This window comes from Protopterus annectens, chromosome 8.part0 (genome assembly GCF_019279795.1).
Source record: "Protopterus annectens isolate FY-2018-M chromosome 8.part0, PAN1.0, whole genome shotgun sequence".
NCBI classification, from domain to species: domain Eukaryota; kingdom Metazoa; phylum Chordata; order Ceratodontiformes; family Protopteridae; genus Protopterus; species Protopterus annectens.
The window spans coordinates 580,138,473-580,157,515 of NC_056741.1; the positions used below are offsets into that span (position 1 = coordinate 580,138,473).

Here is a 19,043-nt window from a genome sequence, read left to right on the forward strand (position 1 = left end):
AGCAGAGAGGACACCCATATCTATTTGCATTTTAAGGAATGCATTTATCATATGGTCTAGCTCTAAAGCATTTCTAAAAAAAAAAAAAAAACTTAAGGAACCGGAATGAGAAAACTGAAGATCTTAATGCTATGTTGGATTGTTCCTGCTCCAAAGAAGGTCTTGTTTGGTCATCTATTCAGCAATGTCTCTTTGATCAAAGTAGGATCCAAGGAGTTTGGATCTATAATAGGAAACATCAACTCCAATCTAGATGAAAAACGTGTTTTGACAACTTCACTGCAAATGACGAAGCTTCATCATTGACTTTCCACTTCTTTATATTATCTCTGTCTTTCTCCCACTTATCTGAAGACTTAGGTTTGTCATTAGATTTATTGGCCCTTTCTCCCTCAGAATCATGCCCTTGATCACCAGCTTGCTCTTCCTGTGTAATTAAGCTCTTTTGCCAAAAACCTTACAAATGGAGCACTCCAAGTTTAGGCTCAATAACCATAGGCAGTAAAGACACAGCTTATGACCATCCTGCAGGAGTATTTTATGGCCACACTTGTACCACTGTTTAAAGCTCTTTTCTCCCTTTTTGCCTGTCTCCTTGTTCTCCATTATGAACTGCAAAGACTGATGATGTACAACTATGTCTAAGAAAAAGTACACACATACACAAAGCCAAAACCTGTAGATAAAGTATTGAAGATTAAGCGCACACAAAAGGAGCTGTAATATGTATACACAGCAGAGAAGACCCATGACAAATTCTTCAGTGGGGAATGTACTAATCCAAGCCTAGTAAAAGAAGCAGCAACTCTCAATATCATAGCAGCAAAAATTCTGAGCAAACAGTCTGCAAATACTAAGAAAACAGAAGGCAAGGAACACTTATCTGCAAGATCTTAACGGATCACATCTGAATGAGAAATTGAATGAAGGATGCTAGCTTTGACAGGATGGATCCATTGCTGGACAGAAAAGTTAGCACCAGCTTTGGCAGCTTAGATCCAACCCATCAACTGGATTGGATGGACATAATGAATAGGATAGTATTTTTTTTTTTGTAGGGGACTAGTCCCTCTGCACCGCTATATAGATTCCTATACCCCTTAATTATTCAATTTCTGAGGTAACTTCTCTTGGAGAAAGAGAAACAGATTTTTAGAGTACTTTTGGTCATTGCTCTTTCTCCAAGACGAGCCTAACAAAGAATGAATGTACTACCATACAGCAAGTCCATATTAAAATGGTAGCAGAAAACCACAGTGGGATTAGACTGCTAAAAGACATTCGATCAAAGAGGTACACCACAATTACACAGAAAAAAACACAGTTCTACAACACTTCTCTCAATAAATGTTACTATCTTTCCCATATATAAAGAAATTAGTATGTAGCTCAATACATTCTGAAGATATTCATGGAACTGTAGTGTTAACCTACTGTGATTAGGGAATAGATATTTGCACAACTGAACTTTATTAAATCATAGGGATTTTTTTACTAGATTCCATGTAGCAACTAGCCTAAAGTTACAGGCATAACACCATTATGCCAGATGTAGTGCAGTGGAGGTAAAACCAGGGCAGAGAAGGAGTGGAAACTAACACCGGTTTTAAACAAAAAGTCAAGAATACATGCAAGGCCATGCAGCAAGTGAGACAATATAATGAGAAGGTGAACTAAAGTAGGTGCATACTGAGCAGGCTGAAAAAGAACACGGCTGATGCATGTTTAAAATTCTGATGCTTTATTTTACCAGCTTAGTGTTGTTTACTTTGTCCATCATAACCAAAGACTCTAGTAGAGTCTAACGTGATGGAATCCCCTATGCTGTCCTTGAATGTAAGTGGACTACCAAAATCCATATGAGGAACTAGAAATTCAAACCTTCTTACGAGTTATGGAGAAGACAAGAGAAAAAAAGAGGAAAATGTCCCTCCTTGCTGCCAGATGATCTTACCTGACAGGATAGTGATTTACACTTCAAGAAAGACACCTTAATTGGGGTACTGGAGAAAGACCTATCCTCCTTCTTAAAAAACACAGTAATTATTTAATTACAGTGGAATGAGGGGCCATAGAAATAGAGGAAGATACTGATTAACAGAGTAACAGGTGATGAATTAGGACCTGCTCTTAACTTGTACTGCTTGGTAAGGAGTCAGAATTAGTGTCTCACCTTCTCAGTCCTGTCTTAGTTCCTGTGTTGGTTGAGGTGCAGCAAAGTTAAGGATATCTTTAATTCTAAGATATAAAGATTTCACGTAAGATATAAAGGTTTCCAGATGCTGCCTGGAAGCTTGCATCCTAAGAAATGGGAGGATAACCGTGAGTATCAGATATTTTGTCTAATTTCCCTTTAAATTTCTTTTTAGTTGTTACTGAGGACTGTATAGTATTTGGAAATAGATTCCACAGTCTGTTAACGCAACAAGAAAAATATTTTCCTTCAAGTCTGAAAAAGATACCAAGTGTTAATACATTTGTTATGATTTCTAGTGTTTAATAGTGTTGACTGAATATTAAATCCAGACATGCGTTAAGGGCTACACATTTATGGCATTTGACTTCAGTCAAACAAAATCTCCATGTATGTAAACATTGAGAATAATTACAGATTTTGAGTTTATTACAGTAGCTCATCAATCTAGTACCCGTAATCTGCTTTAAGTATTACTCTATGCATTTCAAATAATTAATATAAGAAAAAGAATAGATAAAAAATGATGCATTATACTCGGCAAATGGATGAACAACAGTTCTGTAATGACATAAACTTTGGCCTACCCAGAAGAATCAGTATGCAAAACTTTCCCCAACGTGAACTAACACTGCTTAGTTACTGAATCTGTATTGACCTGGAATATTTTTTCCACAAGAATACCCAAGTGAGGCTACAACTCAGCAGGTCAAAGTATCTGACTCTCAACAGCATATCAGTATTTCCTCTTTGTTGATGCCAAGTGAACAAGAAAAAAAAAATCAGTAGTATAATTCTAAAATATACTACATCAGTGCAATGTCCATTACTAATTAAGCCTTTATATGCACTCCTACCACACTCGCAAACAATGATTGCCCCTGAGGTTTACTATAGTGATCAGGGTAGAACCTCTGTAAATAACTAGAGTCTCTGCAGTACTCAGCAAAGCAATTTTGCACATCAATGACCTTGTGGTGCACTGTACAAGTTTTTTGAAGTTTCTCTTGGGTAAATACCATAATTATGGCAGTCTGCTTAGCAGTGCTCTCTGTATTGAACTCCAGTTGTCTTATACTAGAAATGCCTAAAGATGCAGACTGTTACAGGACCTCTTGGCTCTTAGCTTCCAGTCCATTGGGATCCTAGACTAAGCCTTCCATCTTTCTGTGCAGACTGGTCTGGGCTGATAATTGTCTCAGTGACTAGTCTTGGATTTCAGTTCATGTTGGATAATGGACTGGGGCTTCAATCCTTCTCAGGTCATGGTGAGGAATGTCCAGCCTTCTCTGGCCATTATATGGGTCATCTGGGTATTCTAGCACAAGGTGCTGATTAGTAAAATTCAGCTGCCTGAATACTGGTTTTAAAGGTCAAGCTGGCTGCCATACTGCCTTCTCCTGATGTATTGTATTGGGCCCACTGAACACATTAAAGGCCAATTTCTTACAACAGTATGGCCTAAGCATCATATATTATTTTGCTAGTATCTTAGATTCTAGACAAAACATAGTGGCCTATATCAAATCTTCATGATGGCTTGCTGTGCATAGTTTGGAACTGCTTGCCACTGACATAGCTACAAGTATAACTCCCTATCAAAAGTGTTAGACCCAATGTCATGATCCCTGACACTTCAAAAAAAAAACTCCAAGTTAAACAAAACACATCAATCCCCCTATGTTATAAACAACTTGCCATGGTAAGGGTCACAATGGTAGCAAGTTGAGCAGAAAAGAAAAGAAAAGCCATCTCTAAAGCATCATCCACAGTGACAGTCTCCAACTCATCAAATGGCATTTCCAAGCCATCTGAAATATCTTTTCCACTCCATCCTGGGCTTGCCTCAGGGCCTTCTCTCAGTGGATTGTGCCTGGTACACCTCCCATGAGAAAGGAACATAGAGCATCCTCACGAGCTACCCATACTGCCTCGTCTGAAGGAACATCATCTCATCTCGGACAGTCTCCTACATCTCTTCACTCGGTCAGCCCAATGAACGAATGCCATTTTTGCTGCTTGCATTCACAGTCTTATCCTTTTATTGCTTTTAAAAGCTATGTGAACACAGGTCAGAATGGCAATGGAGAGTGAAAGTTAAACTGAGAGCTTTGTTCTAATACTTGGGTCCAACTTCAACATCACAGTTCAGTACAATACCTGTACTACTGCCATTACATCCCCCATACATTTGTCCATCTTCCAATCCCCTCTATCCTAATTTCTGAACAAGGTCCAAAGATATGTAAACACTACCACCTGAAATAGCTTCTCACCCTCATTTGTACAGGGCAATCCACACTTTGTTGGGAAAGAAGCATGAACTCAGATTGGGAGACATTGGTTCTTATCCATACCAAATAAATCCAAAAAAATGCACTGAAATCAGCAGGACCGAATGACATTAATAAAAAGTCCAATTTTAATAAAACTTTTTTAAAAACACAGACCACAAATTGAGCGCTTTCATCCCCATCCAGTGGGACTTTATCAGAATCTCTAAGCACTTTTCACCAGTACATTTAAATATGCTATTAATAAATTACATATCCAATGAACTAGCCTTAAAACTTTTAAAAGTACCACACCATAATAAAATAACCTTCTTTTAAAACAGTAAATTAATGGTGATTTTATAAACTAAAGGCATTACAGGCACATAAAAATGTAATGAAATAGTAACATATTCTATACTTTCTAATTGTGAAGTTATTTTACATTATTTCATCAAATAACAGCTTTTTTGTTCAAAATGGGCTTAAGGGAAATATTTTCATTCAAACCTGGTGCTTGCATGGCATATAACTTAATTTGCCATTTCAATTCCCTTTCTTCTATTCTAGATCTATAATCTTCTCCTCTAATATTCAAAAATAAACGTTCACAAAATTAGGACAGACCAAGGAGTATTTGTATAGGGCATTGTTAGAATTTCTTGCTAATATCTGATACTGATGTTCATAAACTATGTCTCTTAAACGTCTCTCGGTCTTTCCTACATAATAAGCAGGACAGGATTTACACTTTGCTAAATAGATGACTCCTGTCGTTTGACAGTTTCTATTCACAAAGGTCACTTTAGACTCTAATAAATTTTCCAAAATTAATTCTTTAACTTCAGTTATATGTTTACACTGTGAACATCTACCACACTTACCTGTACCCTTCATATTCAAATTACTATTATAACAACCCTCTATATTAGATTCCAAACATTTCTTGATGTTAATTCCAGTCCTAAATACAATATAAGTTTTACACCTAAGAATGAATATAGTGCAGAGTTGCATTTCAAAATGTTCCAATTGTTTTCTACAGTTGTCTTCACTTGATTCGCTTTTCCACCATATGGTATAACCATGTCCTTTTCAAATTTATTTTCTTCTTTAAGGGATTCCTTTTTATTTAATTCTCCACCTAATAATGGCTTATATTTTTTAGCCCACTGCATCTCAACATAATTTACATGATCTTCTACCATCTTTCTGGGGTAACCTCTCTCATAAAACATCTCTGCCACCCTTCTCAATTCCTTATTCACAACTTCTATCCTAGATGTCATCCGTGCAACCCTAACAAGTTGCCCTTTTACAATACTTTTCTTATGAGAGAAGGGATGGTTGCTGGTAAACTCTAGATATGAATTACTGAAAGTAGGTTCTCTGTACACATTAGATTTTAAGCCATTTTGTGTATTCTGGATATAGGTGCCTAAATAATTTATACCGTCCCTGCTGATAGCATGGGTAAATCTCAAAAAACTAGACAAGCTGTTTAAATATTCTAAAAATCTTTTGATGTCCATTTCTGTTCCTTTCCATAGAATAAAAATGTCATCCAAAAATCTCACATAGGTCTTCATACATTTATAAAACTCACAAATACATTTTTTGTATTCCCATTCTAAAAGCACAAGGTTGGCATACATGGGAGCACATGAAGCTCCCATAGCAACTCCTTTGTTCTGCTTAAAGTACTCTCCCTCAAAGAATAAGTAATTATAGTCCAGGACAATCCCCATAACTTCTGTAATCAAGTTAACCTTATTATCAGAAAAGCTGATATTTCTATATTATCAGAAAACATTTCCATTCCTTCATCCCTAGGTATTGACGTGAATATGTCCACAACATCTATGGTTAATAAAATGATGTTCTTTTCCCACAGAGTCTCCTTAATCCTGCTGAGAAAGTCCCATGAATCTTTTAAAAGATGTTCTGCATTGTTACACACATGTTTTAACCATCTGTCTATACATACCCCGAAAGGGTTATGTTTTAGAACCTTGTCCAAATACTATGGGCCTAAAAATGAGATTATCTAGTCCTTTGTGGATCTTTGGGATTCCAAATAAGGTGGCAACTATAGGATCTTTTACTTTTAAGAAAGTGTACATCTCTGTAGAATTTCTCTGATCTATAAGAAATCTTCCAAAAAATAGTCAATACGTCTATGGCTGATATTACTCTCATTCATAGAAGCGATAGAATAAGTGTCAGTATCACTGAGCATTTCAAATTTCTTTTACGAATACTGCAACAAATCAAATATTAGCATGCCCCCACCCTTATCAGGTCTCAAATATTAGCATGCCCCCACCCTTATCAGGTCTCATTATTCTAACAGTTTTATCCCTATTTATTTGATCCAACAACTTCAATTCCTCTTCATTCATGTTATTTGTTAAATTGTGCTTCTTGTCTTTTATCATTCAAGTTATTTCTTAAATTGTGCTTCTTGTCTTTTATTTTTAAGACATACAAATCATCTATAATAGCTTTCTCCAAAACATTTAATGCTGGATCTAATGGTGGGTTGTAGGTACTTCTCCTTTTAATTTCATGACTATTGTGCATCCCTTCATGTAGTGCATACTGTTCTTTATACATTATAGCCATACCAATTCACACTCAATAGCAATCTACCCCACTGCATGCCAGAGATCACAGTCACTTGAGGACAAAAGAATATTACCATCTGCAAACAATGTAGATGGAACCCTCATTTCTCTATAATAGATACTCTCCAAATCTCAACTTTGTCTTCATATCTTGTCCATGAAAATCACAAGCAAGAGCCAAGTTTAGGAACAATCTCAAGTTGCTGGTAGGACTAACCAGAGAGACTCTGCTCTTGGCAGAGAACCAATACAGGTCTTTTGAATGGCTCAGAAAAAGCTTATCTCAAATTTAAAAAAATAAATAAATAAATAAATTGAATAAAAAACACCACTCAGCTCTGTTGAACTGACAGTTTCTGCACATAACATGGGAAATATCAAAACAGCACATCTCCAAGTACTTGGGCAAGACTCAGACTTTTCTTCGCATCTCCTTACCAAAGACATTAGAATGTCACATGATGAAGAAGACTTGATATTGACACTGGAATATGTAATGCCTATTTTTATACCGGTTTCAACCACTGACATACAAAATCAGCAGGTAATAAACAAATAAGACTTGCTGATTTGTTAGTAACTCCTAAAAGAGAACATGACTGTTTGACCCTTGAAAAGTCTAGGTATATCTCTAATTTCCAAAAAGCCAAACTGTTAACGTGCAATTATTTATAACTGCTGTGCATTATGCACTGTACATCACTAACCAGGCTATTAAAACCCCCCCAAAAAAAAAACTACATGCTTACACTTCACACCATCAATACTGGACCTGCCCATATCACAACATGCTGTAGAATGCATTACCAGAGCACTACCATTTTTATCCCAATGCTTAGAAATAAAAGTCTATCAGTTATCTTTAATCAATCCCTACCTCAGGCTAAGATTACAGTTTTGTGCCAACAGAAAATCCCACTATTTTGAAGGGGTTGGCTTTTCACTGACATTCCACTTTATGTAACACATTTCTCTAATATCTGCCCTCTGTAGTATCTATTACAAATAAACTCTTCTGATCAAGATGATAAACTGAAAGTATCTGGTCTGACAGGACTGTCACTTTAATGTACATTTAACTTTTTTCTCTCTAATTTTGTGGATTACACTATGCATTCATGTTGCCTTTGCAGTAATTTTATTATTGAAGCTTATGCACATAACATGATTATTAGGGTGGCCATGGTGGTGCAGCGGTTAGCATTGCTGCCTCATAGCAAGAGGTTCTCTGGTTTGATTCTTGGCTGGGGTGCCTTCTGTGCAGAGTCTGCATGTCCTCCCTGTGGTCGTGTGGGTTTCCTACACGTGCTCCAGTTTCCTCCCACATCCCAAAGACATGCTGTAGGTGGATTGGGCACACTAAATTGGCCCTAGGCGTGAGTGTGTGCGTGTGTGTGCCTTCTGTGGAAGGTTGGGCGCTGGGCTGGAAACTCAACACCGTAAAAACTCCACTGCTAATCATGAGCGGACAGGTGATCCGCTGTGGCGACCCCTAACCAGGAAAAGCCGAAAGAAGAAGAACAATGAAGGTGCACATAACATGATTATTACTTTATTTTCAATTTGGTGTAACTAGATTGCGGCTGAAAAAGGAGCCTAGTGCCCACCCAGTCCATCTACATGTAAAATAAAAATAAATATACCATTACTTTGAAAATATCAAATACAAAATAGCTATGCCCTCATAAATGTTTACAGGTAAACATCTTAGTTACATCTTGCTGTCTCGAAATTCTTTGCAGCCCAGCAAAAAGGATTAATGGCTTATAGTAAAGATATCGCTGCAGACAACAGCCACAAGAAGAGCTTAGTAAGGTTCTCATGCAATCACAAATGTTACTGAAAACACACAACTAAAATTTCATTGTTGTGGCTCACAAAGAGGTGTACAGCCTTCATAGCTTGTTTTGTACCCCACTCTATCTGCCAGTGCATTTCCAGCTAAATGGCCACTTGTCATACTGCTAATAAAATTAGTATATGTATATATGTCACTTTTTATAGATGGAGACAAGGCCACCGACAGCTAATATGAAAATAAAAAAGCATGAAATGTGCAGCACCAATAACTGCACCAAAGTAGATCCTCAGTGTGTAAAATAGATATAATATTTACAACAGCCTTAATTAACTTATTCAAGACTAAAAATACCCCTTTGTATATTCCAATTCAAACTCATAGCTCCTTATGGCGCCCAAACCTTTTCTGGGTCTGGCTTCTTTAACTAAGTGACTTATTGGCTAATTATAGACAGTATTACAAAGGGCAAGGAGCTATTAATAAAATTATACTAAGACTGTTAGTCTAGGATGTCCTGCAGTAGAGAAATCAGTACTCGTCACTTATGTTTCATATAGTCATATTTGTATTCGTGTTTACATAACTGAGAGCTCTACTGAGGAGTGATATGCTATTGTGGGAGACTGGGAAATTTGTTGTTAATGTCCATTTATATAACAGTATAGCGGAGATATTGCTATATGCTTGTTAGTGATTACAAAAATAAACAATATTTCCTTAAGAATATAATCCTTCAAAAAACAAATGACTTACAGATTGCTGCATGACATCAGGTAAACTTTAAATGTTGTTGAAGAATACAGTCAGTGATATTTGCACTAAGTTGCACATCTTGAGTGATATTCAGTTATTTATATTACTAAATATACAATTAAACATATGCTTTCATACATCTGTAAGTATCTTAATAAGCATGCACTCATAGTGGAATTTCTTGTAGTCATGTGGAAGCTTAGGATAAGTAAACAAAAATGTTGTAACAATGTATGTCTAGGTTATACAGTTTCCAAGATCTGAGAATTTGTGAAAGTTTAGCAAAAAATATAATTTGGGGGTTATGTGCATTATAATATATTACAGTATTTATGAAAAGACAATGAATGCATGGACTATCATCACTGTAAAGAATGCTTCTTACTGATAACATTGCCTTTTGTGTAGTTTTGATAGCTTTTAATGTTCACAAAATGTTTACATTTATCTCTTTTATGCTTTTTAAGTTTATTTTTCAGAAAATGCTCAGGAATGCAAGCTGTGTGCAGGCTGCTAGAGGTGTGACATTTCACAGCACAGGTGTTAATGAGTTGCACATTATGGACAATTAGGCAGCACTTAAAGACATTAAGGAGTCTAAGGCGATAAATTATGGTGCTTTTACTGATTAGTTGCGCTGTCTCTGTCACACTGATGCCCAATTTTGCAGCAGTAAAAAAAAAATCATCCAGTGCTGAATAAACTAAAGCTTATGTCTCACCAGAATGGTTTTCTATGAAGTCTGTTTATATGCCAGTCAAAATAGTACAACCAGTAAAACAAAGCATAAAGCTCCACTTCATACAGCAGAGGAACACCTTCTGAACTAACAAATGAATTGTCAATGATGAATGAAAAAGGCAGCATGCCCAATACTCACTACTCCCATCAAAATGCCAAAAACATAAAACAATACAAACATTACTCCTTGGACACTAAATGCAGATGTGCACAACATTGCACCACACATTAATAACAGACTAAGCAAGCAACAAGACATACACTGACAAACCACATAATTCTATACACCATATTTTTAATATAAACCTGTTCATAACATTAATTCTTAGAATTCTCTTCAATAGGATTTTTAGATAGTAGTCTGAAAATTTACCATTTTAAATCTATTAGAACATTAGAAAAAAACTTTTTTATCCCTCCAAAAGTTTCTATTTATGCTAGTCCATTAAACTGCATTGTAAGACTGTCTCTCTTTTGTTTTTCACAACTTGTTGATTATTCTGAAATGTCACATACCACAAAAGCAGTCTGTCATTTAACCTCTTTGAACTTCTCTGTACAGGAAAGGGCTTAAAAGAGGACACTAATTTTTCTTGTTGCAATACTAAATCATTTTACAAAGCTCAATTACCCAAATCTATGAGATGTTTCATGTGCTACATGTTTTAGATTACTCAGTCCTCGTTGCATAGCACATACACACTAGAAGATACCCCTTCTGAGACGTTTCTAAATATCTGTATCCCCATCTCCCAAATGTTACAGACTTGCTGCTCATATTACACATCGCACCACATTTATTGACAAATCTCAAAAGTGTTGGACACAAAGGAGCATCCCTCATAGTTTGCAATTCAGATTACACTCAAATGCATGTGTTTACACGTCCTCAAAGTATATTTTTCTTTTTTATTGTTTTCCTCTCAGATGACTGTTACCCTTTGTTTTCTGATATGTGTCTTTCCGGGAGTAGGGGAAAATATGATAGAATAAATGCAATATGAAGCTGTGGGTAAGATATACTTATCTGGCTAGGTTATTCCCTTTACTTCTATCGGCCTACTCAAACAGAAACATATTATACTGTGATGATGCTACTGAGGATAATTCATGCCACTGAGCTCACAGTCACATTCCCTCATCTTATGACATACAACATGTTCAGTGTCTTTTATGAGTGCAGATGAAGTTCCCAGCCTTTTGAATTCCATTGCAGAGGAGATGAATAGAACTTTTGCCACTCAATCATTACCCTCTGTGACTGGCCACTGAGTACCCAGGTCACTAGTAGCACAGGAAAAAAATGCTGGCTATGTACTAGACACTGGTCTCTATTTCATATTTTTAACGAAAAATATAATGCTTATGATAAATATACAAACTCTTCTTAAAAACACATTTCAACAGCTCTTCATTAAAATATCAAGAATTACATCAACATCACACTTTCTTAACTACTGAAAACTTTTCTGTATATATCTTTCATGTTTCACATTGAAATAGAAGCATAAACATATTTGGCAGCAAACAAGTCAAACTTAAGAACCAAATAATAGAAGATGACGACAACAACAGCAGCTTACTGATTAAAGCAGAGAATAATCAATTTTGTAAAACTAAATGCCAAGTTTATCAGGCACCATTTTTTTTTCTTTTTTACAGCTGCAAAACTGGGCATACCAGCATATCAATTATTTTTAATCAGCTCTCAACTCAGGCTAAGATTATAGATTTTCAGTGACAAAAAATTCCACTGTTGTGGGGCAGTTGGCTATTAGGTGAAATACTACTTTATGTGAAACATTTCTCTACCCAATTAATATCCGTCCTTGGTAGAATTTAATACAGCTCATATCTTCTAATCAAGATAGTGAGTTGAAGGCATCATGACTGAAAGGAATGCTCACCTGCTGATCACTTAAGTTGATTTAAATTCACATACTACTGAACAGGTTATCTTTCTTTTTTCTACTTCTGGTTTATTCTGGATGTTAATCTGTCTTCTAAAAAAAGCAAAAAGATCATCTGTGCTTTTCTGTTTTAGAGCAGTCATCTGTGTTTCTATTTTTAAGAGATTAGCTCGGTTACATTTCATTAAGAAATGCATTGGGCTTGAAAGAAGAAATCTGCTAAGTAACACTTTACATGTCTGTCATTTGGATTTACTATTCTGTTCTACATCTGGCAAGAGTTACAAGATAGCAGTCTTGCAGCATGCCATCTTATTCTTTATGGCCAACAAACCATATTTTGCACATCATTGCAACCTGTAGATATCTCACTGCGCTTTGCTTCTTGATCATTGTATCAGTTTTTATCTGTGTTAAATTATAAAGTGTTTCAGATGAAAACTTCTAGTTCTGAGTTATGGCTTTACAAGGCATCTGCCTAAAGGCAACAGGAAGCATAGCTGCTCTGGTATATTGACAACTCTCTGTTTAGTAAGGGCAAAGACCAAATATCTGTTGTTTTTCATTCTGTTGTGACTGGAAAAAAAAAAGTTATGTTTTTTCTTTGTCATTTACCTGTTCTATATTTGCATTTGAGAGGCAGTTTGGAAAAATAATGAAGGAGTTTTACTGTAATTGTTTTTAAGATTTATGTGCTCGTCACTCCTCTCAACTGTTTCACAGGACGTCCCTGTTTGTACCTATTTTTGCCATATCCTTCATAAGTTTTTTTTTATTTTCAGGTGAATAACCAAGGATTACAGTCAGCCAATATTGCCACCCATTAATTTTAAATGTAATTTTGTTCAAAATGCATGTTAATGCAAAACCTGTTATTCTGATAACTTTTCAACTGAATTAAGTATCATTTAAAAGCTGCCTCTTATTTTGGGCCTTTGTCTCACTATGCTTTGCTCAGAATTCTTAAGCAAAGAGGCTGAGAGATATGGTGTATGCAATCATTGTAAGCAGGTAAAAAAGAATACAGGATTCTGAGATGTAGAAGAGAAAGAAAAAATAAATTTTAGAATGTTGTGCTGCTGTGAAAACTAGGATACAGCATGACAGTTAAGATTCAAATACTAAGGAATATCAGTCAGCTAATGTCTTCTTTTTATAGCCCTCCCTACATTCTCTGGATATGGTTATCTACTGTGCACCTTAATCTATTCATTATGTAATTGAAACAGACCTACTTCTGCCCTCTTACTTTTGCTTCGCCGTTTAAATGTTTAAATGTATGTTTTTTGTACAGTAACATAACTATGTTTTATACTGAACGTTGTATTATAACTGTATAACTTTCTTAGACTGTGTTTAACTGTTTGTTTACTATCCTGGAGCTTTTCTCCCCGGGCCTCCATTGAAAATGGACATGTATCCAGTCGGACTCTCCCGGTTAACAAATGTAAAATAAATAAATAAGCTCAATGCAACCAATACATTCTGAAGAACTGACTGCGGTCAGTGTAGATTCAAGTAAGTTAAGATAAAATGCCACTGAATCACTTTAAAAAGTCACAGACAACTCCATACTGGGCTCTGTTAATAACCATTCTACCATCTAATGGGGACAATACAAATATTTTCTATGCACACAGTCTCCATGACCAGTCGAGTAGGAGTGATATGCACCAACTGTAGGCAATACAATATCTCTTTATACGATCCTACAGATTACAGCACTGCGGTAAATTACTGTCTGTAGAACAAACTACAGTGTGCACAGTACAGCAAGCCTCTGCAGACAGTGAACATCCTAGCATCACTTTTTTGCAGTCTGCAATCTGCAGTAACCCCCTGTGAGGGTTACCTTCTGCAATCAGAAACAGCATCATTAGGAAATCTGGCTGCTGATGTCAATCTTTAACAGAATAATAAAATGAGACAGAAGAAAGCTTTCTATGTATTTGTTCCCTACCCATCTGATCCAGATTTTATTATCCAAATCTTTTCTGCCTCATTTTATCTTGCATAACACTACTAGCTATATTACCTGTCTTAACACAGGCATACTGCAATCTTCACTTTCTCGGTCATCTGTTAAGAGAGATTTCCCCAAATTCCAATAAATGGTTTACTGCAAATATTACAGTCACTGATCAAAATGGTCATTTCCTAAAATACCTTTTTTTAACAAGTGTTATACTCATACAGACATACTTCAAAAAAATCACTCTTCACTACATCAAGGGAACTTGGGTGGAGAGTGATATGCACGTACACAACAAAAACATTTCACAGATATAAAGTGAAGTGAAGTGTTACTAATATATAAAAGAAGAGACTGATAATTCATTTATCCACTTGAGTCTTTTTTTCATTCAGGTTTGTACCTACACAAGGGTACTAGTGTTTCGACCTTTTTTTTTTTAGCATGACCCCAAGATACTTAAGGTAGCAACAATAAACAAACATAGCATAGCTGTCACAAACTATCATTTCCAGGAACAAGTGTATATTACACAATACCTAAAAAATACTGCAGTATCTACATAGCTTTCATTTTATATAACACAGACAGCATAAATTACTGATGTAGGGAACTTTCACAAAAGAAGTTATGGTGATAACACTGACATCTTCCACTTATCTGCTTACACCTTTCATCTTTCCCTCGCACAAAAAAAAAAAAAAAAAAAAAAAAAAAAAAGAAATGAAATACCACCAATTTACTCAGTAGTGAGGAGACTGATTCTCTCTATCAAGGCTAGTAATGTATCAAAATAATGCATTCAGCAGAATTACCTGTCAGCTGAAACCATGCACCATAGAAGCACAGCAGACTGACAAGTGTTTCTTTCTGACCTCAAAATAATGAACTCATTACATTTGTGTGAAAACAATCATGTACTGTCAAATTACTTTGCTTTTACAAAGCCCTTGCACTGTCCCATACAATAAAACTGAACCAGTCTCACAGAATTTCATTTACCACTTCTAAAAAAGTTTATTTTGACTCTGAATTGAACATAGTGCCTGCACTATCAACTTTTGCACCATGAAAAAAGCCACAAGAAAAAATCAGTAACTGTGCTCTTACCTTCTGTATCTCTGATTTTTGCTTCTGATTTGCTGTATGACACTTGGGTATTTGCTATTCAACCCTGTGGGATGGATGGGCATACGGGTGCGGAGCTGAAACTAAAATGTATTTTTGTCGGTAGTCTTTGAATGCAGAGACAGGTTCCCACCTCAGAAGTGCTAACAGTTGACGCCCACACCCCAGGTCATGTACCTCACCAGCCTGGTTTCCCAGAACTGAAAAGAAAGAAAATGAAATAAATTAACCCTTAAATGGATTTGAAGGGAAGTGATGGTAGGACGGGAACATAGAAATATATATTTTTATACACCATCTATATACCATTAGAAAGGAAGCTATCACAGAAAAGATCACTGTAGGTTTTTACATGACTGTTGTAGTTTCCTGTACATGCTTTTCATTCTAATGTGCATCCCCTATAGCAGCTCACAAATCTTCATTGTTTTGTTTGTACACAGTTAACATCTGGTATTCAGGGCAAAAGAAAATTCTTCACCTACTCCACCACAGTGTTAATATGTAGCAATGCACAAAATATTCCATGACATGACTGAATAACGTCTCGGCTAAACCTTGCTTAGCGGTATGCAACCACATAACACCTCCTCAGGCTAAAACAGCTTTTGAGCAATGTTTGCTCCTAATGGATCTTGGACAAGAGAAGTTGTGGATACTTCAAAGCCAATGACCGCAGGCAAGCTCTGCTCCAGTCCACTTTGTAAAGCATATATCAAGTACAGCATTAAAACATTATATTTGTCAAGCATAATGTGGAAGATGTGATAAGAGTGTGTATTTTAAGATCTGTGAACAGTATCTAAAGTGAAAAGTATTTTTATACAGATCTGCTTTTCTCATTAGTTATATGCATTCATATGCAGGCCCAAATTATAATGTAACTGTGTAGATATGTACAAATTATAATTACACAAACCAGCTATGTTTATTGCCATTTTGTTAAGCAAAAGCACTTTTCATGGAGAAGAAGGAAGTTGTGGAACTACTTCACCTGAATTTGTAATAATTTTTATGTCAGTAATACATGTGCAAGAAATTTTTTTTCAATAGCTGATGACTGCACCTCCTCTTTTTGGTGCCTTCAGCTGCTCTCTCATTGGCCTCCACAAGATGGCAGTCACACAGTGGCAATATCATCCTCCTCCTGAACGAAAGCAGTCAAAAGGCTTAAGAGTTTTTTTCCAGTGAACAGCCAGACCTGAGAGTCTTCTACGTGTCAGATGGAGTTTTATTATCACAACTAATAAAGACAAACTTGTTGCAACACTTAAGTATGGCAAGTGCAAATATTTATACTGGTTAAGATAATAGGTCTGTATGAAAAACATCCAGGTAATGCACATTAAATTTTCATCACATTTTTTTTAATCCGGATTTTTTTCTATCTTGTAGCTCCTACTAGGTACTAAAGGGAGCAATTAACTCTGCACTTACCTAGATGCGGTGTAATACTGCAGTAACGTTTCAGAGCAACTCTACTAATTTCTGAATAGCGGAAAGCACAGCTATAGCCAAGACACTAAATGAACATTCAGTATATGACTGAGGCCTGCGCTTCAGAAGGCCCCAGATCAACTTACAGCTCTAGGCAAAACAAATGACCAGGAAACGTTAGTGCAGGTAAAACATGTAGGACTAACAAGATGGACCCATAACTTGTTTACTAATAAGGACACCTGCATCAGGAGCAAGTTCAAAGCAGTCTTGCTTGGATAGTAGCATAAGTATTGTGTAAGAAGACAAAGTGAAAACATCATAGATGAACGACTGATAAAAATAAGATGATGTGTTTAAGTACAGGACTGGACTTAAGGTAAGCATCTGTATACCAAAATGTCTTCAGTACAACTGACAGACTTTGGACTAACAGCTCTGTAATCTGAAGTTTTGTGCTTATACTTAAAAGGCAATGAATGCCTAAGCATAGTGTATAGCTCCCTATGATGTAACATATTTAACAGCAGCAAAAGGTAAACCAGAAATAAGAACAGGTGCAGTACCTACTTCCCTCATTTAACTGTATTTAGAGTCACTGAAAGGTAAGGGATTTAAATTGTTCAAGCCAACGCCCTATTAATATTCAAACAAACATGTATATCACAGAGAGTAGTAGTACAACATGTTCTTTTTAGTGATGATATATATAATGCTGATTAAAGATGACTTGAGTGCCAGGAACAAAAACTGAAACTTGTGTTCATACCTCTCAACTGCTATGCTTTAGACACAGACCTATTTTTTTAATATAAACTAAAACCAAGGTAAAGTCACAACCAAAGAACTAAAACAAAGAAACAGGATGACTGGGCTAGAAGTTGCACTGACCAAAAACTGGAATGAGCCAAGTAATAACGAAGGCAAAGTTTATTGAAAGATGATTAAGCACTTTTATTGAAAGATGATTAAGTGCTTTATTAAAAGATGATTAAGCGCTTTTTTAAATTATTTTGACCCTCAGATTTAGTCTTTCTCCTCCTAGATTTACTGATATTTCACATAAAGTCAGACTTACCTATAGGGAACATAACTAAGCATATTCAAAGACTCCCTACCATTGACTACACAGGGTCTAGTAAATAAAAACCTTTTGTAAAAAGTAAGAAAGTGCTCCTCTTTTTGACCCTCTGCTATGATTTTTAACACCTGAAGATTGATAGGTATGCCGTGTTACCCCCAGGAGTATTGCACAATGTGAACAAATGGATCACGCATTCAGAGCACTAAAATGTCGGTGGTGCAGCAAGAAGCATTTCATGTAAGGGAGGGGTAGAGGAATGGCACTACCAAATGTCATACTCTTATAGTTGGTAAACAGTGATTTTCTGATAGAATTAGGAACTAAAAACTACTTGTACATTAATTAATCTGTGCTTAGAAAAGTATGTCAAATATCCTGTTTCATGTCACTTCTTCATCCAGTGCATGTCAAATATCCTGTTTCATGTCACTTCTTCATCCAGTGCATGTCAAATATCCTGTTTCATGTCACTTCTTCATCCAGTGCATGTCAAATATCCTGTTTCATGTCACTTCTTCATCCAGTGCATCTCTGAATCAGTATAGGCACAGCTCAGGGAAAGTTTTAAAACTTATTTACTTAATTTGTTTATTTTGTTGTTATATTCTTAGTGCCACCCCAGTACACCATCTGTTATGCCTGAGTGAATGTCTTGCATCTCCACAGCAACGAAGAAAGAAAATAGTTGGTGGTTGGGGGTTGTCATAATGGTACAGTGTTTAACTCACACACACAAGCTACAGAGTTTGATTTTCATCTTTAGTCATTGTCTGGATATTGACTAAGCATGTAACAGTCTGCTGACTTATTGCCAGGTATTTACCTATGAATCTATAGAGGGTCACAGTACAATACCACGCTGAGAAGCAGGGAGTTTTTTCCACTTCTGCCTTGCTATGATAACACCTACTGAACAGCATATAATGACATTTATTTATATTTGTTTACTGGGGTAGTACACTGATAATACTGACCAAGTTCTGGCTCAGCCTGTGTGAAATGTAAGATCTAAAGGCTTTGGTATACTGGCCGAACATTGGGCTATCCTTGGTAGGAAATCCCTACTGTGAAGAATACTACAACAGTGACATAGAAGGACATGTACTAGATTAACTGCCCTTCT

The 19,043-nt window shown here is 36.2% G+C and overlaps 1 protein-coding gene across 1 annotated transcript in view; it reads right to left on the reverse strand.

The window, feature by feature from the left end:
- ZBTB7B (zinc finger and BTB domain containing 7B) overlaps positions 1 to 19,043 on the reverse strand; it is a 743,831-nt gene that overhangs the window by 575,407 nt on the left and 149,381 nt on the right. Inside the window, exon 2 of the mRNA XM_044080077.1 lies at positions 15,382 to 15,599. The gene's annotated coding sequence lies outside the window, so the exon portion shown is untranslated. The remainder of the gene's footprint in view (positions 1 to 15,381; positions 15,600 to 19,043) is intronic.